The following is a 23,578-nucleotide window of genomic DNA, read 5'->3' on the forward strand; positions in this document are numbered from 1 at the left end:
CGGTGGGCGCTCAACCCCGCCTCCCAGACCTGCCTCCCAATTTTCGGTGAGTGGTGTAGCCCTGGGCGGCGTGCAAAGTGTGCGACGGCGGCGCTTACCCCTGCTGTGCGCCTCCTTACCTCCAGCCACCCACCCCGCCCTCCCAGCGGCGCGCGCCCGCCGAGGTAGGTGTCGGAGAGCCCAATTCGAATTATTTGCGCCCCCCCGACGGAGTCTCGTATCTTCGGACGAGAAAAGTGCGATGGGAGTGCAAAGGTAGCTCTGCTCGAAGCAGCAGGCGCGCCGGTGTCACGGGAGCCGAGGAGCGGTGGCCGTGGCTGTGGAGTCGGTGCTCGAGGCGTCCTCCCAGGTGGGAGAGGTGGCGGCCCGGCCTGGGCGCCCTGGGGGCTCTGGAACAGAGGGAAAAGGAGTTTACGGAACGTGAAGTCGTTTGAGGGTTCTTTCAGAACTTTCAAGTGGCCCGTCCCACACTAGGAACTAGCAGTGCACGGGATTAGGAGCAGGGATACCAAAGTTTCAACCAGTTGACCCCAGCCCGCCTTTCCTGGGACCTTGGTTGGATCATCTGCTGCCACCGTGGTGTCTGCTGGGATACAGTTTATTCATTCAATAAATGTTTGGTGCCTGCGGGTTCCGCGGCCCACCATGTGCCCAGGTGAGCCGAGGCGGCCAGGTAATCAAGCTAAGACATGAGCAGTGTCTTTGATGGGACACAGGCCTACATCCCGGAAAACCCAGATAGGCAAAGTCCACAAACTGTCTTCCAAGTTTTTCTTTGACTTCTTAACAGAGTCCATGAAACTTAAGATGTTTGGATGGAGAAGGAGAAAAAAAGAAAAGTCTACTTATAAATGGAAACACATTTAACAGTCCCCAGGGGTATGGGGCGGCTGATACCACCAGAGGCCTTGAGCAAACTGTTGTATTATTTTAAGTTAGCTTTGAAAATAAAAAGACGCTATTAGCCATTCAACAGGATGACTGAAATTCCCCCCTTTCCCCCAGTCTGCTCCACTTCGAGTAAGAAAAGGTGTGACAGATGAAGATGCCACATATTATTTTTCTTGGCCCCTTCAGGTACACCGCTGCCCCCATCGTACAAGGCCTCTTTTTTATGAACCCGAAAGGACAACAGAGGGCGATTCAAAGTCACCAAACAACACTTGGAATTAAGAACAGGAAGCGCAGCCTAGATGCCGTTCTGCCCTAGGTTGCTGCAGACCCCTGACTTTCTCGAACTCTGCTGAAAAGTTGCTGCCAGGTTTTTGTCACACTCCTGATCACGGTCTCTCTTCCACACAAAAATACACCTTCTTTTGAAAATGCTCAGAGGAACTATCCTAGGTTGATGCTTTTCACCTAACCAAAGATACATAAAAATATTGTGCAGATACACCTGCATGTGCTCCCGGGAAAACTCAGCAGTAAGGCCTCAGGACTGATGATTCCTAGGCTGCCTGTAACAGTGATAGTAAGGCTCACTGTCATCCACCACCTAAATTGGAAAGAATCGCTTGATGACACGGCACAGGTTCTATATCTTTAGATAGTAAATTAAAAATTCCTGGCTGAATTTGATTGTCACTTTTAAAAAGTGTTAAAAGACTTGTAAGAGGGAAGAATAGGCCAGAAATTTTTGTTATGCTCCATTTGTTCAAAAGCATCTTCCTTCCTGCTTCTAATGTGGCAAAGCACAGATATATTGTCTTTAAGAGGTAAGGTAAATAGTAACAAATACAACCTAGATACTTATGCCAGGAGCTACAAAGTTATACAATGAATATAATGAAGAGCCTCCTTATTTGGAAATCTCTGAGCTCCATTACCACCTTCCCCTTTTAGATAAGTATCACACCTGAACTTTAAAAGGGGTGAAACTGCCCCATGTCATATACTAGCATGCGTTCTAGGCAAGGCACAATTGGGACTATTGTCCTAGAAATGTGTAACGCAAGATCAGGCTTTACTCCTTTCAGCTCTCAATCTATGAGGCCATTCTTGAAAACAAAAATTTTTTAAGTATAGGTTTCACCTATATTTTATTATGACTACTGATGAATAAATAAAGCATTTACTTTGTAAATAAATGACAGCAGGTGGAATCATGGGTTTACAGGTAAGCAAATGACACCCAGAGTGCTGAAACACAAGCTGGTTTGCGGTCAGCTAGGCTCTCTGTTTTCACTCCACACAAAGTGAAAGAAGAGATATTATTGAGCTTTTGGCCTCAAATATGACCTCTCAAGGCCCTAAAAGTTGTGATTTTTTTTTTTAAGTCTTTCAGATTTGGAGGCTACCGTGTGTGACATTTTCATATGAGTTAGTCATTTATTTTAATTGATCATTACTGTTTTAAGTACCTAGTTTATGCTTTGAAAGTGGGGCAATCTATTAGCATAATTCTTGGAACAGTCCAGATGAAAGAGCTTTCCAATGGAAGGGGCCCCTCATCTGGCTCAGGAAGAGAAGGGAGTTATGGAGATTTCAGGGAGAGACAAAGGGCAGAATATCTTGGGTATAAAATGCCCGAAGAGAGCACAGATCTGTGGCTCAGGAGACTTGCTTCAAGCCCAAGCCAGCCAGTTGAGATCATAACACATCCCTAGCCTAAAACACTAGGTCACCTAACGAAAAAACTTGGTTAAACAGATGGTGTCACACACTACACAGAGATACGGCCTCAAAACATTTCGTTCCAACATTCCATATTGACAACAAGGAACAACGTCCCACATCTGGGTTTGAATTCTGTGGTCTTGTCAGCTTCGTGGTGATAAAGGCAGTTTGTGTTCCTTGGCCCCTGGGTATCCTCCTTTCTGAGTAAGAATGCCTTGTCTGCCTTTCGAAGCAGAGGACTTGCTACAGCTTAGAATCTTGAAAATAGTGTTCTGCTTAATGATGTCACTCAGTTTTTGGACAAGAATGTTATCCTTGGCCCTTCATTAGTTGGGGTCATTTTAAGTTGTTTTCCAAGAGCCCAGAGCAAATATAATTATAATATTATTTTAATAGCCTAGGAAACAATAAATAGGTTTCCACTGAAACAGAAACTTTAGCTGTAAGGTTTTAATAATAGTATTTAGCACTTCCACAGTGTTTCCTGTCTTCAAAGCACATTCTGCACTTTAATTAGCTAGAATGACTGAAACTGCTATTGCAAATGAATGTCAAAGTCTATGTCATGTAGATGATGAAAGCAGGAATTGTAAAAAGTATTTCCTAGTCCCGGTTAATCCTTGTAAGAAGGCTCTATTACTTTAGACCATAAAAGTTCTTAGAAATCGAAGGTAGTCATTATCTAGGACATTTTTTTTCTTGTCATATTCACTAGTTAGTAACTCCAACCACAAAGTAACCCTAAACTTATATTCAAAACTAAACATGATGTAAAACTTCATTTCAGAAGACTTGAAGTCAATTACTGAAGAATTAACTACATGGCCATATGACATTTTCCTATTTATTATCCATCCACTAATTTTAAAATGATCTGTTTGTAATTCAGAACATACTCTAATTCAAACAGAATGTGGATGTACATTCGCCAGTGTGTTTGGACCCAATTTCTTGAGTCAGTGGATTTGAGATGTTGTTCAAACATCTACTTAAAAGCATGGCACACAATATGAGGGCAACGAGGATGTTTTGCATCCCTTCTTGATCTTTCCTGACTCTCTGATGGGGAGGCACCATCTGTGAGAGAGGCTTCCTGGTCTCTGTGGACAGATGCCCAATTCCCCAGGCCATCGATGCCTTTCTCACCACATCCCCATAAGCCCCAGAGTGGGCAGGAATGGACTTCTAACAAAGCCACCATCTACCTTAAGAAGCGGGAAGCTAACAAAAAGAGATGACATGTATTACTTTGTTCCTTTTAGAAGCCTAAATGATATGATGCACATGTTACCCTTCATTGAAGATTTTAGGTGGACAAACAACTTGGATATCAACAGGGAACAGAAAACCCACTAGCAGGACCAAAAGGCAGACCCATCAGCAGAACACAGGTGGCAGCTTCAACAATTAATTCCAAAACTGAAAGTCAAATCCAGGAGAAGACAGGAAGCTCCATTTTCTTTGAGGTACATCAACATCAATAACAGATCAATGGACCCACTTAACGGAGTTCTTAATTGGGTACAAAAAAATATTTAAGAGTTTTACCACTCTACAGCAGGAAAGTTAATTTTCCTAAACTGAAATATACTTCACTTCCCTTGGGGAAAAGTTTTCATGAGGACTAAGGTAATGGGAAAACCTGTTGCTTAGAACTTTTAACTTGGCCTTGAAGATGGAAATTCATCCAGGATGGAGAATAATGTAGGGAGACTAGTTAAAAATAGACACGGACCAGTTCACTTTCACACTTATTTACAAGGTGCCTTATTTAAATGACACTTTGATCCAACATCTTATAAAACTAATGACAACAGGAAAAAATAAGAGGCAGTTGGTGCACCTGGAGATGGGATGTTGAGACCAGTCAGGAGTTCTGAGGTACTAATAAAATTTCTTAGATAAAAGAAACCCTTTAATTCTTCTTATTTTAAAGATTTTAGGAGTTTTTTCATAGTATTCACTTCTTCAAATTTAGCTCCATAGAATTGGAGTTTAGACAGTTAAAAACATTGGATTAATCAAGCAATTCATTTCATTTCGTTAAATGCTGCTTTGTGGACATACACAAATGAAACAACTGCGAAATAGAAGTTTTACATCTTCAGATTTTATCTACCTGCCAACCAAATGTAGGTGATCATTTTCAAACAGCCTTGCCATTAGGAACTAGCCTCAGTTTGGGAAAACTGAGATTCAGACTGGGCCTCAGGTGTCATTCGCCTTCAGAGCTAAAACCCCCTCTCCAGTCCCACTTCCATCTGCTGTTGGTAAACCAGGAATTAAGCAATTAACGTGACATAATTAGTCACACATTTAATTCATCTAGAAATGTAGATGCCTTTTCATCGTTTTGTGTTTGTCCACACATGTTTTAGTTGAAATTGAAAAATGTGTAATTATCGCTTAGCTCCACCTATTTCCCTGGCTTTTATTTTGAGGAGGGAACTAACCATCGGGGCACAGGCTGCACAGCTCCCAAAGTGGAAGGCTGCCCCCTCTTTTCACACGGGCTCCAACTGTCTTCCCCACGGCCACCGCAGCCTTCCTCTGCTTGATTTCCATTTAGCCTCCAGTTGGTCAAAATTAGGCGTTTGCTGGGGGAGCTCAGGGCTGTGCCCTCTGCTCTCCCACTCAGCAGTTTATTGAGGGCTTGGCAGTGTGCACAGAACTCTCACTGGCCTGTTAGGAGCCCACTCAACAGCAGAGCCCAGATGGCACCGTGTCTTTCTAAGGTCCTTGCTGACCACTGGAAGGGGAAAATTATTCAGCCCAAGCGGCAAGCATTTGCAACCAGTCTGGGGATCAGATGAAAAGGAGATTTTTTATGAGCTACAGACCTCAGCTCTGCCCGCAGCCGCGTCCCAGGGTCTCTGCACGCCGCCCAGTACTGGGAAGGCCGCCTCTGCCCACTTTCTTCAACATTCTTGTTTTTTGGTTGCCTTAGTTTCTACTACCTTCTCAGATTACGGCTCCTTTTGTGCTAATTACACCGAAAAAATTGAAAGAATGTCGCTGACTTTACAAAGAACACAAAGCAGACTTGCTTTAAAAACTAAATATAGCCAGTTTCTTTCAGAAGGCAGACAGACTCGGCCTTCCAATGATTTGTACTATGCAGATTAATTGCAGATGGCCAATTCATTTATTAGGACCCAAATGACAGAAGGGCTCAGCTATCGGCAGGACAGATTAAAAATGTGTGTTGCTTTTGGGGGCCATTTACATAAAATGAGAAGGTCTGATTAATGACGAACTTTTTTTTCCCAGCACTTAATTGTAAATTAAGATTTGCTGATGATGACGGGCTAATTTAAGCTACCATGGAAAGAGGAAAGAAATGGAAGCTGCCGACTGTAGGAAGCAGTACCTGTACTGCGCAGGCAAAAACATAAATGAAACAAAAGAAGAAAATCTAACTTCTCATTCTGGAAGGCAGTGGCTGACACAGATCAAGAGGATATTGTTTTTGCAGCCCCTGTTCTCCATTATGTAAGAAATGGCCTTTTAAAAGACAGACTTGGGAAGGGGGTATTATCTCTGCTAGCCAAGCAAATTATAGATTACTCCCCACTTCCACCCCCACCACCATGAAATCCCGAAAGAGTTAACAGGTGAACAGTAGCAGCTTGGAATGATTTTTTTTTTTCCTAAGGAACATTAAATACTGAATTGCTCATGCTGAAATAACGCTACAGCTGTGATCCGTGGGGCTGAGTTTTGGACACTGGCTCGAGTGACAGGTGTACTCGTTGTTTGCCCAGCTCGGCTGAAATTGTGATGCCTAACTCAAATGTTTTCCCAATTAACTGGTGAGGATTCTGGAGCCAGCTAGGAAAGGGCCTTTTGCCACAAGGACGGAAGACATGTGTGCTCAGCCTTCAACAAAAATGTCAGCCTTAGGGGAGAATGGAGCCGTTGCTCCCTGATCATAAAAACAAGAAAATGGAGATGGACCTGCAATGTCCAGAAAGGTAGGGAAAAGAGACAATCTAATTGTGACCAAACCCTTCTAGGTTCTAAAGCAAACAGGTCTGTCCTACAGTTCAGCTCTTGGAAGATTTTAGGGATTGAAGCAAGTCCAGAATTCTAGGAAATGTGTCACCAAAATTGGTATTATTAGAGAAAGTGGCACAAAGCTACAAGTGCAGAGTCTGATCTGTAACATGCTAATTACATCTATTTTTATCCCAGGGTTGCAGTGACCTAACATCAAGAAATAAAAACTCTGGAAAACTAGCCCTTCACATATAGAAGGTATGATTACCCTTGGGTATGGGAGCCCCTGGGAAAACTTTCACTGGGTCCATGGATTTAACCTGAGGTAAGAAAGCAGCAGTCACCCAGGAAGGTGGTTGACTTTCAAGAGCACTTGGCAGCAGTGAGGGGAGGCACATAGGGAGTTGTGGAATAATGTCAGCATGTAGTAAGAGGGGAACTCTGAAATGTCCAAGGCCAGCCCAAGCAAACGGCACTATCTCCACGTGGTGCCTTGGTCTGGAAAGGGAAGGAAGAAGGCTAGGCTATGTTTGCCAAGCCAAGACTTATAAATGCGGAAGCTTTCCTCAATCCATTCCACTGATAGCAAAGGCCCTGGATCCCTATCTTCTACCAAGATGGTGCCAAATAACCGAACCATACAAAGGAAATTGGTATAAAACTTAATTGGGACCCAGAGACATCTAATCTCCAAGTTAAAGGACTACTCCTTTTACTCATAACCGTTGGAGGCATACCAAAGCCTAGAAAAGCCTAAATGACCCTAAATTCATATTCTGGTGTTATTTAACCCATGCCTCTGGGAGGCGCTCAAGAACAGGATAATTTAATGTCATTCTCAGCCTGAAAAGTTCCTTAGTTTTCTTTTAATCAGTAATTATTTTAAATGCATCATTTCAACAAGATACCATGAGTTAGTTGAATGAATGCATATAAAACCAAAATGTTGACTAGTATAATCCCCAAATCGAATTAATATTTTAATCTTAGGTATAACATACTTTTATATTTCATTTACCTTGCACATTCTTAAATGTGTTAAATGTGTTTTCCACAACTTGGCATAACTACACATCCACTAGGTTTATTGGGTGGGGAGGCAAAGAAGAGAACTTTGTTTTAAAAGAAAAAAAAGAAAAAAAAAAGCTATGACTAAAGGATAGAACTCTATAGCAAACATTTAGTTTCTACAATTGATGCCAAAAGTAGAAGAGATTTTGAGAGGAAAAAAAAAAGATGGATAATTTCTAAAATATGTAAAGTAAACAACAAATATGCAAATGCAAGGAAAAAAAAAAAACACTACTAGCAGCATGAAAACCCCAGGGAAACAAACAAGAACATCATTGTAATTGAAAGTAATTACTTTCAACTTAATCTTCCTCCCAATACCTGATAATTCTGTGAAATCACCCAGCTGTCACTCTTGTCCTTTTAGAAACATGACATTGATTTGTCTAGCAAAGACCCATCATTAGAATTCTGAGGTCTGCCTAATGGGACTACTAATAAATCTAAGTCATCAATTCTTGACCTTTTGTTTCCTGAAATTCTCGGTATGTGGTAAACTGCTGAAAACACATTTTCAAGGTCTGTGACTGTAACATGAAAAATAAAGGATCAAGGCTGCGCTTTGAAGGTCTGATCATATCTGGGTTCTGCCCTGCCTGTGCCCCAGAGGGAAAATAAGCAAGATGGATTAGGAACAGCATCTGGGGGTCATATCAATACCCTCTTTTGGGCTGAGCTATTTGCAAATAGAAATGGACTGTGTAAGACTGAACTAAAAAGGGAGATGTGCCAAGGAGCCATTGCCCCTTCCCCTGCCTCTCCTTGTCCTCTTCCTCCCTCATCTGCCTGACTTTTTACTGCACTGAGAGATCAGGAAAAAGTCCAGCCAAGAGAGTCTAAATTGACTATGCACACAAGAAAGAGAGAGAGAGATTTTCTAGTCTCAGTTTTGGTGACTTTGAAATAAAAGGTTTGGGTTGGGGAGGGTCAGCTTTTTTTTCAAGGAACAGAATCATGGAAATTTCTTCTTTTTCTGTAAAAGCAAAACACTTCTCACCCTTATTTTTTGCTGGCTGGATTGAGCTGGTTGTAACCTAAGACAAAATGCGGGCAGGTGCCTTCGGCTTCCTCTAAATTCTAAGATGGCTGCAGGCACCAGACTCTGACAGTGATGTTGCTGAGAGTCTAGCCATAAAAATTTCTTTCCACACGGTTTTCCCTCCACATCTGCCTAGAAGGACTAGTCTGCTGCTTCATTTTCCCCCTCCTCTGCAGCCAATTTCAGATGGCTGCAGCAGAGAAAGTGAGACCCCCCCACACCTTGTTTGTGTGTACCCTTCCTTCCACACCCCTCTGAGTGCATTTGGGCTGTGTTGGGGTGACATCGGGACAGGTGGTTGGCTGAGCTGATCCTCTCAAATATTCAGGCAAACTGGTTGTTTGTAGACAAAACATCCAGATGCTTTTTCACGATTGAACTTTTGATCAAATTGATTGGATGCTTTGGTGTCAAGAAGACAAAAATCCAAGTCAGAAAGGTCACCAGAATAGGAAATTTGCAAGCAATGAATAGTAGGAAGAATTACATATTTCCAGCAATGAAAAATGTGAGTTTTTAGATTGTGCTGAATGACTCGATACTGGCCAGAGCAAAGATACAAGTGAAAGAATGGATCTTCTTAAGGTTATATTGTTCCCATTTATTTGGCTTTGTGCTGCCAGAAAGTGGCTTGGAGGCTTGCTTTTTAGTGCTCTGTAAAATGTAAATGGTCTAAGTTAAGAAGCTATTTAATCTCAAACAATATTAATTGTGACATGAAAAATGAGACCAATTCTTCCGACATTACAATCACCACCACCTCACATTAACTGATCACCTCACTATGTTTCTCAAAAGAGCCTGAATATTTTCCTTTTCCAAACTGCCTATTTTTAAGAGGAGACAAAAATCCTCAAATACTTTACTTATTCTGATGCTGAAAATGTGGTCTCCTAAAGTGGGCTTCCTTTGGCCTCCAGGCTCTGCAGACCTCTACATCTGATTTGTCTTGTTCTCCCCTCCCCCGGTGCCCCCCGCCCCCCACCGCCTCTGAATTAAAACTCTTTCTAAAATAAAACCACTAAGCAGCCAAACGGTCATAAGCCAAGATGCTGCTCCTGCATCTCCCTGCTTCCAGACAGAACTGCTGGACCCTAATGCTGCTTTCCAGGAGAAATAGGGGGAAAATGCATTTTCACATATTTTTTAAGTGTTTTTCCCTAAATGGGTCCATTAAAATCAGCAAGATCACTGTTCCTCCATCTCTGTAGCAGGCAGAATCACCACGCATGGAGATAGGAGCAAATTTGTATTTCCAGTTGGCTCTGATGGGGAGATTGCAGTTGTTCTAGGGAAAGGCGTATCTCTATCCCTGCAGTACTGCCTCACAATTTCAAGACCACTGCCTCCTCCCATGAGATTCTGCAGATGTTACACTTTGCTTGTTAAACCTCTTGCTAAATGTAAGAAATAAAGTAGTTTTACTTGTAAATGTCCGTAATTCACCTACTGCAAAGCCCTAAGTCCTTGCTGTTTCATTACCAGCTGCCTGTTAATAACCATCAAATTAGAAGTGTCTCTAGCAGCATAACAATTTAGTGAGGGGAATAAGAACAGAAAATTACAAATTGTTCAGAGAAGTTGCCGCATAGCAGGCCTCCTGGGGCCGGGGCCTGATGCCCGTTGGTGTTTAGTTCAAGGCCACGGGGCTCTCTTGGGTGACATCACTTCTAACATAGATACTGTGTAATTCAGTTACACAAACGCAGCCCAGACAAGCAGGCTCACATCATCTCTTGTGCTCTGCGTAAGTCTGCACCAGAGGCTCTCAACACAGCCTGCACTTCCTGTTGCATGCCACGAAAGAGCCCTAAAACCAAGGAGGGAGGTGAAAGGAAGTACAAAATAATGCACCTTCTATGTTTTTGGTTTTTTTGTTTTTTGTTTTGTGTTTTTTTTTTTCGTCCCTTTCTGCTCCCTTCATCTCTAAGGAATCCACAGCTAACCTGGACGCATTTTGTTACTTCCCATTCCCAGGGAAAAAGGCTTTTTCCGGCTGTGAGAGTCTAGGATTCACTTTTATCTCTTTCTAAACACTACCAGCCCAGAATCCTCAGACCACTTTTGGGCATTACAAGCAACACAATAGGTACCTCCTGTGGACCCCATGCCTTGGATCAGAGCAGGGATTATGGGCAAGGCCGAGAGGTGGGAAGTCAGTGACGGCGCCATTCTCTCGTTCTTGCTTGAGCTGACTGTAGCTTCTTAACATCTGGTGCACCAACTCTTTCCCCATTCCTAAACCATATAGCCGGCCTCTGCCCATCAGAACATCAGTCCTGGGCTTCCTGGGCTCTGTCCCTTTATCCAGCTCTGAAGCCGTTGAGTGTCCATTTCAACCTCACACCTGACTTAGCACCTGACTTTAAAGAAAAACATCCTTTTCACCAATAAGGTATGTGACCACTTGAAACCCCTCCAAGGCTTTCAAAGCCGGTGGAGCAGAGCATAACAGCAGAGGAGAACCACCCCCGGGGTCAAAATCTCACAGAAGGAAAGGGGAAAGCTGGCAGTAGCAGGTGGCTCCTTTGGGCTATCCTATTCACCATTTGCCCCTGGCTGACTAGTCCTGGGCCCCCACAGAATGGGCCACTGGTGCACAGGCTCAGGGAATGGCTTCTCTCACCCTCTCCAAGTGCATCTGTCATTTGGCAGTGACAGCCGCTTTGCACTCTGTACCTTGGCAGCTCACATCTCTTTCAGAGGCTCCCTCCTTTCCCCCCACCACAAGCCTCCTCTGTAAAAACCCAAAACAAAACAAAATCTTGTTCTTTCATCATAATTAAAGTGCTGTCAGGGAAAATGGCTGAGTTTTGCTGCTGTTGAAATGACCCTCCTTCTCCTTCTCCACTCCTCTTCGCTTCTCTCATTTGCTAAAGTGGTTCTTTCTCTGCCTGAAATCAGGCTCTTTGGTGATGGAAATTTTAGCTTAAAGCAGAGAGTTCTAAGCAGAATCCTAACCTTGCGAGGGTGGGGAGAAAATCAATGTTTTGAGCTGGCCTCTGTTTGCAGCAAGGTGCTGGTGAGGCCATTTTCATCAGGAGGAACGGTGGCGGTGGCTATCTCTGGGCTTTAGATGCACGCAAGGTCTCCTAAATACAAGTCACTGTCATGGTACACAATTTAGCAAAACTTGACAGCTGATTTCTCCCCGTTGACTTAGCTGAGGGTCAGGTGGAAGCTATTTAGAAGTAAGTACAGAGGTTCTGCATCTGTGAAGATAAAATCCAAACGCCTCTCAGGCTCAGAGGGAAAGTGTGCCTGCATGTTTACTATCACTGCTGGCCTACGTGCTTGTGTGTTTGAAATAAAACTGTAACTTATATAATTCGATGTTCTCCTCCTCACTGAGTGTTACTGAGTCATACTTGGTGTGTGTGGGGGGGTACTTCTTGTGTGCTGTGGACACGCATCGTGTAGGGGTCTTTTTAACACCTCATATCATTTTGTGACAATGTCATTCTAATCCTGTTGGCCATCACAGAACTTTCTGAAAATATTTCAGGTGGCTGACATTAAAAACAAAAACCCTCCCTCTGAGTGACTTTGAACTCTGCCATTAGAATCCATGACATCTATTCGCATACTCATTATGGGAGGGACTATGATATTCATCCCAGCTGTCACCTACTTACATTATAAGGAAACTCGAGTGTCAGGAGCTTTCAAAATTAGCTTCATTTCCTTTTCCTAAAGATCACACATCTCAGAAAGGCCCCTTTTAACTTACACTGGGGAACTTAATTGGCAGGCTTTTGGGTTTCTGTAAGGGTACTGCTAATATCTGGCAAGTCAAGATGGCAATCTGGGCCGCCCTCAATGGAATCATTAGCTGTTAATACACCTCTGAGTAACTCTAAGCTAAGGTGTGAAATCAACCCAGGCTCCACTAAGCCCCAGTTTTTCCTAAGGATATAACCGCAGTACAGTTGGGGGCGGGGGGTTGGGGGGGTGGGGGAGCTGTTTATGTAACAAACAACAAGGTTGTTTTGCTGCTGGCTTATTTGCTGGCCTGGCCTCCTGCCTCCTTGCTCCTTCCCCCTATGCCCTTCACATTATATTTCTTTTTTAAAGAAAGCAAAGCAACCGTATAGTACTCAAGCCTCTTTTATTTCCTGACTGTTTTATGTGTCATAGCCATGGACGCTGGAGAAAAACATGGGGCTTGTCATTATCGACCGGAGCTGGAATGAGTCAGGCACCCTGAAGGCTGCGGTCTGAACCTTACTGCCACTGAATGGGGTGGGGGGGGGGCTACCCCGCTGCCAGGCAGAATGGCACTAAGCAGTATGCTGCTACTTGGAGATCTGGGGTGAGGGGTCTGTGTGTCCTGGGGTCACAGTGGAAGAAAGTCAACTCATTGCTTTGAGGGCTGCTAGGCAGCCATAGACTTGGGTTGGGAATAACAGGGTATGGGGCTGGAACTAGAAGTGGGGAGGGGGTGACTGCCCAAATGCCCTCCCCTATTCCCCCCAATGCCTCTTGTTAGAATGCTACTCTTAAGAACCCCACTATTAAAAATGTGACTCTCTGGGCTTTTGGGCCTCTAAAGCTCTTTATGACAATGCAAATGTCCCTTAAAAGTAGCCCCATAAGCCTTTGCCAGCTAATGGGATTAACTGAAGAGAACACAGCCACCTGCAGGCAGGTAAGGAGGCCTGGGGCCAAATCAACTTTTCAGATTTGCCATGTGCTCATCCATGATCACCTAGAACACAAAATTCAGGCATTCCTGTTTCAGTGGCAATTTTTAAGAAGCCACAACTTAATAATTCTATAAATCTCAATCATATTCACTATGGAGTAAAGTTTACCTGAGAGTTCTTTCAGTTGAGTCATCCACACAAAAAACCTTCCCTTGTCTTATTTTTAACGTAAAAAATAGCTGGCAATCTGTATTACACACTCATATTTTCAAAAAAACCATGCAGGTCACTATCATGTGCTGTGATAGTTAGACACCTATCAATAAGACATTATTTCAAGGGTAATAAGTAGATAATTTAAAAGTATTTGTGAAAGGAAAGTTGGAAATAAAATTCTGGAAATTAAAATGTGTTTTTCTTTCCACAATGACTGGGCATTAATTATAGTATTTGAATATAGACTATCTCTATCTGCATTAGGGAACAAAAGAGACCCAAAGTTCAGGATCTAAGATGGAGGACTGGACCTCAGATAGAGGGCAGACCAGAAACTAAGATGGAAGGCAGGCCAGGAGCAAAGATGGAGGGCAGGCCAGGAGCAAAGATGGAGGGCAGGCCAGGAGCTAAGATGGAGGGTAGGCCAGGAGCTAAGATGGAGGGTAGGCCAGGAGCTAAGATAGAAGGCAGGGGAGGGGCTAAGATGTAAGACTAGAGCTAAGACGGGGGCCAGCCCAAGAGCTAAGATGGAGGGTTGGAGCTAACATGGAGGATGAAAGCACTAAGGTGAAAGCACTTTGTAGTACATCAGGACCTGAGTGCAAACTACACTTTCCCATCTAACTCTCAAAACACTAATTCTAGACACAGAAGATTTCTAAGGTTAGGTGGGAAATATTGGGCCCATCCTCCTAAAAGAATTTTAGTCTTGAAAGATCCTGGAAGGCATAGTTTGGCTCCAGAGAGCACACAATGAAAGAAAGAAGTTGGCAAAAGGCAGTTCTCAGCACCACTCTTGGGCCAGGCCTCTGCAGCCCCTCCTGAAAGCAAGACTGCCTCCTCAGCATGACCAGTAACCCTCTGGGCTATGCCTCCTGGAGAAAGGCTTCATTCAGTCCCATGACTGACAAGTTATCAACAGGGAGGTCTACCCTATCAACAGGGAGGTCAACCCTGTGACTAGAAAAGGTTCAGTTGCTGCTGTTTGTGCAGAAATTTTCAGCCTCAGAGTGGCATGAAAATCTGAATGGCTGTGCCTGTCAAATGTTGTTTGTTTTGATCCCAGCAGATCCTTCTAGGTTTTCTGCAGTTTAATTATCAGCACTCATGACACCCTTAGGTGTCTGATTTGGTGTGCTCAACTGGGCTGGAAGACTCTTAGCAGGCTGTTGAAGTCTTTTGGTTGACAATCTTTTCACCTTTCCTTATTTATTCCCTATGTAATCACTTAGCAGAGACTGCCCACTCTTCTTAGCTTCCTGGGTTTGTTTTGATTCCATCAAGGGAGTCGCAATGTCTCATACCTTTGTCTTCCCCACAGGGAAGGGCACATATTTGGCACTCAATACATGTATATCGAATGAATGAATTAACAAATGAAAATGCCCGAATTGAGGCAAACTCACCGACCCGGCAAGGATTCATCCTTCTAAGGGACGTGGCAGACACGTGAGCAGCTACTGCAAGCTTAGAGATGCTACTAGACAGACAAAAAGGAGTAAGGCTATTTCGACCTACAAGTTAACCAAAAAATTAGGAAATAACTTATCAGTGAGAAAAAATGGGTACATGTGCCAGTCCCTGTGTACCAAGGACTGGGCAGGATTCCATGCTTTTGCCAAGTTGGACATAATCTACATATGAGTAAACCTCAGACCTGCCAATAGTCAAACATTTGAAAAATTAATTTGTGACAACTGTTTTCACTTGGAACCATGATGGATTTAACTATTTTCTTAAATGAGGCATGTCATTTTATGCTAAATTTCCATTAAACATTTCCCAACATTTCTTTCTTCCTGAAGAACCACCATGACCCCTAACTCCCTGACAACTCCAAAATGTCACAGAAGGCCCATTTTATAAACATATTTGTGAATGAGTTCCTTTTCTTAGCTATTAGATCAGCAATTATTTTCCCCAACACTGGCCCCTAATCAGCCATTTTGCTAAGTCTCAAAGCAACACAAATTTAGCTCAAATCAATTAGCAACACATTTCTAACTCTTGGCACTTGGGGAGAGTCTGAACTACTCCTGATGGGATGAAGCTAACGCCTTGAGAATGAACTGAGAGGCAGGTCAGCCCAGGAAGCCTTCCTCTGTGGTTGTGCTTTACAAGAAGGGCAAAAACGTGGGAGAATGGGGCCCAACCACAACAAATTAGGATGAAATTTTGATTTTATTTTTTTCTCTTGAGCTGATGAATGAAGCCCAGGACATAGAAAAGCAGCTGACGAAATATTTTCCCCACCAATGCCAGGAAGCTGAAGGTCTGCTCTTGTGATTCGCATCTGGCTGTGATGTTCTCTCTCTGCCCCCCACCCTCACCCCAGCACAGAGCAATCAACCTTGTCCCTGTTCTCCTCCTGCTGAATTCCCCCCTTTTCTCTTCCCCTCACCTTTCCTTGCTGAACAGATTGTCTTCCCTCTCTAATGAACATACCCCAAGAGAATAAAACTTGTTTTTCAAAGTGGGAAGGGGGGATGGGAGGAAGAAAGGAAGGAAGGGAGGAAGGAAGGAAAAAGAAAAAAGAAAACAACGCCTATAATGGGTCTGGCTGGAACCCAATTCTCAAGGACATCGATTTGTAAATTCAAAGGTTTCCCCGACATCAAAGATGTATACGTAACATATAGGATGCTCACTTTTAACCTGAGGGTTTGCTTTGTTTTGTTCTGGATAATTATCAAAATTAAAAATTTATGTTTTTTTTGTTTTTTTTTTTTTAAGAACTGGAAGGTTCTCTGTGTGCCAGACTTCCTAAGACAAAACAAAACCACTTATGGTGGGATAAGGCATGTGAAAATACTTGGAAAATGAAGTTGTGCTACATGCAGTGTGTTCCTAAGTTTAAAATAAAACAAAAATTGGACCATCATTTTAGAATCAGGAGATAAACATTTGGGAAAGCAATAAGAGGTGAGAGGGCAGTGGTCAGAGCTCGGAGGGCGGTGGTGGCCCCCGTCTTGGCACACAGGAGAGGCCTCTGTCCCAGCTCTTCTGGTTGGCACTTGAACCAACAAAAGACCTCATGGGGCAGTGAGATGGGGAGGAGAGGATGCCCCAGCCTGGATTGTGAGCCTGCCTCTCCTCCCTGTACTCCTGTCCTGTCCAGCCAGCCTTACCCCTCAGCTGTGCCAGCCACACCCTCCTTGGCAGCGCTCTACCCCCTGCCTGGTAGAAGGATAATCACTTGCAACCTGATCCTCTCCTCTGTTCTGGACTAGGAGTTCCTAGAGGGCAAGGACCCCATTTGGTGCTTAGAGCTAAACCTGGCAAAGGCACTCTTTTTTCTTTTCTTTTCCTTTCTTTTCTTTTCTCCCCCTCCCTCCTCCCTCCCTTCTTCCTTCCTTTTTTCCTTTCCCTCTTTTTTCCTCCTCTCTCTCCCTTTCAATTTTTCTTTTTCTTTTTTAGACAGAGTGTCATTCTTTTTGCCCAGGCCGGAGTGCAATGGCACAATCTCAGCTCACCGCAACCCCTGCCTCCCAGGTTCAAGCAATTCTCCTGTCTCAGCCTCCCAAGTAGCTGGGATTACAGGCATTTGCCACCCTGCCCGGCTAATTTTGTATTTTTAGTAGAGATGAGGTTTCTCCATGTTGGCCAGGCTGGTCTCAAACTCCTGACCTCAGGTGATCTGCCCACCTTGGCCTCCCAAAGTGCTGGGACTACAGGCGTGAACCACTGTTCCCTTTCAAATTTTTAAATTTAATCTCTATTTACTTCCTTCCTTCTGTTTGTACCTTCTCTTTGTCTCTCTCTTTCAACAATAAACAACTGGCCAAAGGGAATTAGTTTTAATTTCTGAGTCGTTCACAAGGACCCCGGGATTTCAAAAGATCAGAGAAGGAAAAACAAAGGGAGGGAACCTCAATTCTTTCTCTGCTCTTCCCCACTAGCGAAAGGACTAAACAAGTGAAAGAACTGTGGAAGGACGATGGCGAACACGGAAAAGCTCTAAGGAAACTGCCGTGTAGTGTGTGTTTGTGGAGCAGGGGGATTTTTTTTTTTTTTTTTTTTTTTTTTTTTGAGACGGAGTCTTGCTCTGTCGCCCAGGCTGGAGTGCAGTGGCGGGATCTCAGCTCACTGCAAGCTCCGCCTCCCGGGTTTACGCCATTCTCCTGCCTCAGCCTCCCAAGTAGCTGGGACTACAGGCGCCCGCCACCACGCCCGGCTAGTTTTTTGTATTTTTTAGTAGAGATGGGGTTTCACTGTGTTAGCCAGGATGGTCTCGATCTCCTGACCTCATGATTCGCCCGTCTCGGCCTCCCAAAGTGCTGGGATTACAGGCTTGAGCCACCGTGCCCGGCCGGAGCAGGGGGATTAATATGAAACTGCACACCACGATTCATGCCGTCTCAAAACTATCCATACACCTGAGTAAAGAACAGGGGGAGATAATGATCAAGAAAATCACAGCAGGGTGAGGGCAGGCTGGGGGGATTTCCTGTAATATTATGATGTCATTTTAACAATAAATACAACTAGAAGAAAAGGCGCCAGACCAAGTGTGGGATGTGGGTTCCATGTCCTGTGGGAAGCGAAAATGGGCAGCTGGGCCCCAGTAGGGAGAGTTCTAAGAGGGTGTGGTTCCCTCTAAGGGAGGGATTTGTGCGTCTGGCGAGGGAAGAAGACTGACCAAGAAAGCCACCAAATAAACAGACCAAACCCCCAACCACCCCTCCCCTGAGAAAAGCACAGAATGGCTGTATTGGTGTTAAAAGTAAGGTCCCCGGGACCCGAGACAGGATGAGAGCCCCAACCAAAGCACCCTGGAAACACGGGGCTTTTTTTCCATTTGGGCATCCTAAATTTCATCTAGAGAATTCCAAGATCCCACTTTCTGAGAGCAGACCCAGCCATTCTGAGCTCTCTGCTGACCTCTGGTGGGGAGGAGCTCCAGTGGCCCAGGAAAGGTTGGAAAGAGGCAGTCACCTGCCCTGGCCTCCCCTGCTCCCATGGTCTGCAGGGTCACCTGCCCTCAGCCACCACTCGGGGCTAGAAGTCAGGAACTGTGAGGAGAAGAAAGTGCAAGAAAAGCTTTAAAGAATTCTCAGAAGAATATGGGCATAAGAGAATAATGTTGTAGGAAAGTTATCAACTAAAAGAAAAGTGTTTAAATAGGTGGGTGGGAGGGACGTTTACCTTCAATCAACTGTTTGTATTCCGTTTCCTTAACTTTACAGTTTTAAGAGTAAGGGGAGAGAGAATGTGTATATGAATGGGATATGGAGGGTAAATTTGATTGGAAAGAAAGAAATTCCCATTGGAGGACTCTGTAGGCCCTTGTGTGGGAGGCCTGTGTGGCCCTTCTCAAATAGATGACCTCATCATTTTCCAGCTGCTGGGTGGGGTGGTGGGGGGCGGAAACGGTAGGAAATGGCAACGGCACCTGTTCTTGGAACCAAGGAATTTGGCCCAGACACCATCAGACCCAGCTTGCCCTTCAGTGGAAACGAGGCCTGAAGAAGCCAGAAGTGGCCTGCCCCAAGGCAGTGCTGAGCCTGAGATGGACAGTAGGGGTCCCATCCTTAGAGAGGACGCCTTCGCTGGTGAGAATGCCCTGCTGTACCATGAAGCACTGAGAAGTGGAGAGGGGTTGAGGAGGGGAAGAACTTAAAACTAGCCCTGAGGTCTCAGAGATCCGGAAAAACTCAATGATGCTTGCATGAATGGAAAAGCAACGATTTATCCCTAGCAAGTCCCTTCTCTGTGAACAGTCATTGACCATGCACCTCAAATTCTACTCCATCTCCCCATATTGTCTTAAATGCTCACTTCTCCAGGTAGGCCCCTTGGATTTCCCTGGTGGAAACGAGCTCTGCTCATCTATGAACCTCTTTCTTAGCTCTTGATTGAGGTGTGAAAGAGTTTACCAGCAAACTCTGCTCCTGCAAAGATTCTCCCGGCGATGGGGACCCAGAAACTATTAATTATTTACCAAAGGACAACAGAGGGCCCTACCATTTGATTTCCTATACAATCTTCCATCTTGGAACAGACATTTAAAAAAGTGTGTATTGGATAGGGTGTTGGCATACCTCGTCTATTTAAACTATATCAGATAATTAAATAAGTTTTAAAGTGAGAAAGACATCCCTCCTGTTTTTTCAGTTGAGAAAAACTAGAACCAGGGATTTGTCCAGGATCTCAGGACCGGTTCCCAGGAGAACTGGGGCACCAGGGCTGTGAATCTGGAGGTTACCTGATCCTGTTCTTTCCTGCCCTGGCTAAGATCTTCAGATCCACTAGTTAAAAGTGGCTGGGATTTGTCCTTAGATGTCAATTGCTCGACTGTAAACTTTTAAAAACATTCCTCAGCCTTAGGGGCTGGGACTGTGTCCCTGAGAAGGAGGATTTAGGGAGGGGGATGCGGGTTCTGCCTTAGGCGCCGGCACAAGAGTGAATTTTTGAAAGCCAGGCTGTCAATAGTAAAAGCCGAGCGCCCTCTGCCAGCCGGTTCTGAGCGGCCTTGCTTTCTTCCATTGTTTCCACTTCCCAGCCCTGCATAATTCGTGTTCTCATTTATTTCCCTCCAAAAAAAGGTGGTTCCTGCTCAGAAAGCCCCCCCAAAATAAGAACCCTATTTAAAAATAAATGTCAGAAGAGAGCGAGAGAGTGAGGAAAAAAAAGGAAAAGTGAGAAAGAAATTCGAGAATTCCTTAGGAGGCTGCTTTCCGCTCTCCCCTTTCTGGGTTATGAAACTTGTGAGAAAATGAGAGATGAGCCCCCTTTCTCCAACTAAGGCAGCCCTAATGATCTTCCTTCTTCTTTCTGACCTCCCACCTTCTTCTGGCAGAGCAGATGCCCCACTTTGAGCCTGCCTTAACATCTGATCAGACCTTAACTCTGGGGAATCAAGATTGTAGGGCCAGAAGAAAAAAAACAACAACAAAAAAGGCCAGCCACGGTGGTTCATGACTGTAATCCCAGAACTTTGGGAGGCCAAGGCAGGCAGATCACCTGAAGTTAGGAGTTCTAGACCAGCCTGGCGAACATGGCGAAACCCCGTCTGTACTAAAAAGAAAAATATTAGACCGGGCACAGGGGCTCACGCCTGTAATCCCAGCACTTTGGGAGGAGGCCAAGGCAGGTGGATCACCTGAGATCAGGAATTCAAGACCAGCCTGACCAACATGGAGAACCCCATCTCTACTAAAAATACAAAATTAGCTATGTGTGGTAGCATGTGCCTGTGGTCCCAGCTACTCAGGAAGTTGAGGCAGGAGAATTGCTTGAACCTGGGAGGTGGAGTTTGCAGTGAGCCAAGATCATGCCACTTCACTCCAGCGTGGGTGACAGAGCAAGATTCCATCTCAAAAAAAGAAAAGAAAAGAAACAGAGAGGCATCCACTGTGTGCTATCTGTTAGCTTAAGTCTGAGGCTGAAATGCCTGCAAGCATTTTGGATTCATCCCTGGCACCTGAGTCCAAGTCTCAATCTCAAGCCTCCTTTCTCAAGCTGTCCCTGTCCTGCTCCCATCTTGGGTCTTGGCTTCCTCATACATAAAGCTGAACACAGAGATATCCTCTGCTTCTTCCCTGACAACCCATCAAATTTAAGGTGCTCTCCTGACCATGGCAGGACCCCAGGAATACTTGGCAGAATCATTCCCAAATGGGGCCTTGTCAATACTTTCAAGAATCAAACTTTAGCCTTTTCCCCATGTCAACTTAGCAAATTCATGGAATCCTAGAATAAAGTTCTAGAATCAACCAAGGTCCCAGGAATGAGAACTCCCAACTTCTAACCCGGTGCTGTTTGTACTATTCTAGGATCCTCCCAAAGAGCTGGAGCTCCTCTGCCCACAGCCTCCCCCATCGGATCAGACCTACAGTAGAAGACAGCAAGGAGTAAACACTGTAAGCTCACAAACGCTAAACTGCCCTAGGATGAAGAGCGCTCCAGAATGACTGGATCCCATCAGGAACATTTCCAAGGACTCCCACTCAGAAAGGAGAACCCTCCTAAACCCCACCCTGGCCATTTGTTTTGCAAAACAAAATGATCTAATGTGCTTTCCCTTTAGCAGCTAAAACTGCTTAATTATAAATAGCTAGAAGTTTTCTGGCAATCCAACTTTACAAAATTTTCCCCTAACGTCTGGCATTTGTTTTTGGGTTCTGCCCTGAGTCTTCTAAGCATTTGCTTGGAAAGCTGTTGCACTTTCCCAGGCAAAATGTCAAAATCAACATTCAAAAAGCTTGCCTTGAGTAATTTCTAGGATTCTGCACTAAGGAGGTTTTATAGTTAGGGGGCACTTTGCTTCGCTGAACTTGTGACAAAAAGCTAGTCTTCAGACAAGTTTTGATTTCAAATGATATTTTAAATTTTACATGTTTGATATATAATTTATCAAACTACCAATATATTTCTACACCTTCCTCTAAAGAAATCCTAATGGTAAAAGCTAAAGTGTTGAAATACACGTACATGTCTGGAGGGGAGAGTGGTCATTGTCTATCTATTTATTTACTTTTCTGGCCTTTGCAATGAACTCAGAGGTCACAAATTCGAAACTCCCTAAGGGGGGAAAAAAAAAAGAAAAAAGAAAAAATCTCCTTTGAAAAAATTAGATCCCTAATGATTCTGTTTCAGTTGTTACAATCAGATGTTTCAATTCAAAAACTTGATGAGATGAATTCAGATGTTACAATCTGAAAACTCTATAGAAAGACCAAATGGGGGCAAAAATATAAATGTGTTATGTCAAAATATAACAAAGCAGTTAAAGTCCCCTTTCATAATGGTTACTTGAGAGAGGCTGGTCAGATGCAAGTTAGGGACTTAGACCACTGTTTAAAATTAAGATCACAATTTAGTCCTGTTATGATTATTTCAAGAAATAATGGTTACAGAGTCTGCCCTAGGATGGAGAAGGGGGTGTCCACTTTATCAAAGACCAAGCACAAGACTCTTAACTGGGAAATGTCCTTGAATTGTTACAGTTATTGGCATAGCTATGTTTCATTCCTGAGAGATCTTATGCTCTTTCTCAGGCCAGTCATTCAGAGCTGTTCCTTCCACTGCCCCTCTCTCCTGCAATCGAACTTTGTGCCTTGAAAGACCAGTTGCTAAAGGTTATAGGTTACCTCCATGCAGTAGGCTGGTTCCCTATGGGCCTGGGACTAGGCAGACTCAGCAACTGGGGCCCACACACTGCTTGCTGGTGGGTACACATTATCAGTTAAAGACTCTGCTGCTGTTTTGGGGAACACATATAAAGTGAGGCTCCTGCCACCCTAGAGCTGATACATTGTCAGCAGCCATCTGACAGATGGGTCCTTCATGTCTTGGCATCCTTCTCTACCATGCAGAGTGAATTAATTGAGTGTGCACCAGTCAGAGAGAGAGTTCCTAGCCTGCTACAGGAATAGGCATCCTGAAGAACCCCTGAGTGGAAGATGTGATCATTTCAGGGTAAAGGCCATTTAAGCACTGATTTAGCCTAGCTATGGGACTGACTTGGTTAATCAAAGTCCACTCATTGTTTACTTCCCTGAAATAATTTCCTTTTCTATTCTAGTTAGGGTCATCTGGGTCACTTTCTTCTCTGAGATTTCTAGAAATTACTTCTGCAGGGTTGGATGCGGTGGCTCATGCCTGTAATCCCAGCTACTAGGGAGGCTGAGGCAGGACAGTTGCTTGAACTCAGGAGGCAGAGATTGCAGTCATCCAAGATCATGCCATTGCACTTCTGCCTGGGCAACAAGAGTGAAACTCCATCTCAAAAAAAAAAAAAGTAACTGCAGTAGACAAACTTTTCTCTGGAAAAAAAATATGTATTTTATATTATGTGTAATATATGTGATATATATGACATATCACATGTATGATATATAATCATGTATATATAATGATATATACATATATTATATATATGATATAATATGTAATCATATAATATATAATCAACCTCCTTAGTGAAGAATCCTAGAAATTACCCAAGGCAATTATATATATTATATATCATATATATAATCATATAATA

The 23,578-nt window shown here is 43.9% G+C and overlaps 2 protein-coding genes and 1 long non-coding RNA gene across 6 annotated transcripts in view; 1 reads left to right on the plus strand and 2 right to left on the minus strand.

Annotated features, from left to right (window-relative positions):
* LOC105506400 (guanine nucleotide-binding protein G(s) subunit alpha) overlaps positions 1-23,578 on the minus strand; it is a 72,962-nt gene that overhangs the window by 22,213 nt on the left and 27,171 nt on the right. The window lies entirely within an intron of this gene.
* LOC105506399 (neuroendocrine secretory protein 55) overlaps positions 1-23,578 on the minus strand; it is a 71,341-nt gene that overhangs the window by 20,561 nt on the left and 27,202 nt on the right. The gene's annotated exons all lie outside the window — the stretch shown is intronic.
* Positions 128-23,578, plus strand: part of LOC105506398 — a 25,898-nt gene continuing 2,447 nt past the window's right edge. Inside the window, exons 1-4 of the long non-coding RNA XR_001000921.1 lie at positions 128-164; positions 5,887-5,999; positions 6,811-6,873; positions 21,363-21,449. This is a non-coding gene — a long non-coding RNA (uncharacterized LOC105506398). The remainder of the gene's footprint in view (positions 165-5,886; positions 6,000-6,810; positions 6,874-21,362; positions 21,450-23,578) is intronic.

Source organism: Colobus angolensis, unplaced genomic scaffold (assembly GCF_000951035.1).
Source record: "Colobus angolensis palliatus isolate OR3802 unplaced genomic scaffold, Cang.pa_1.0 Scaffold136, whole genome shotgun sequence".
In the NCBI taxonomy this organism is placed as follows: Eukaryota; Metazoa; Chordata; class Mammalia; order Primates; family Cercopithecidae; genus Colobus; species Colobus angolensis.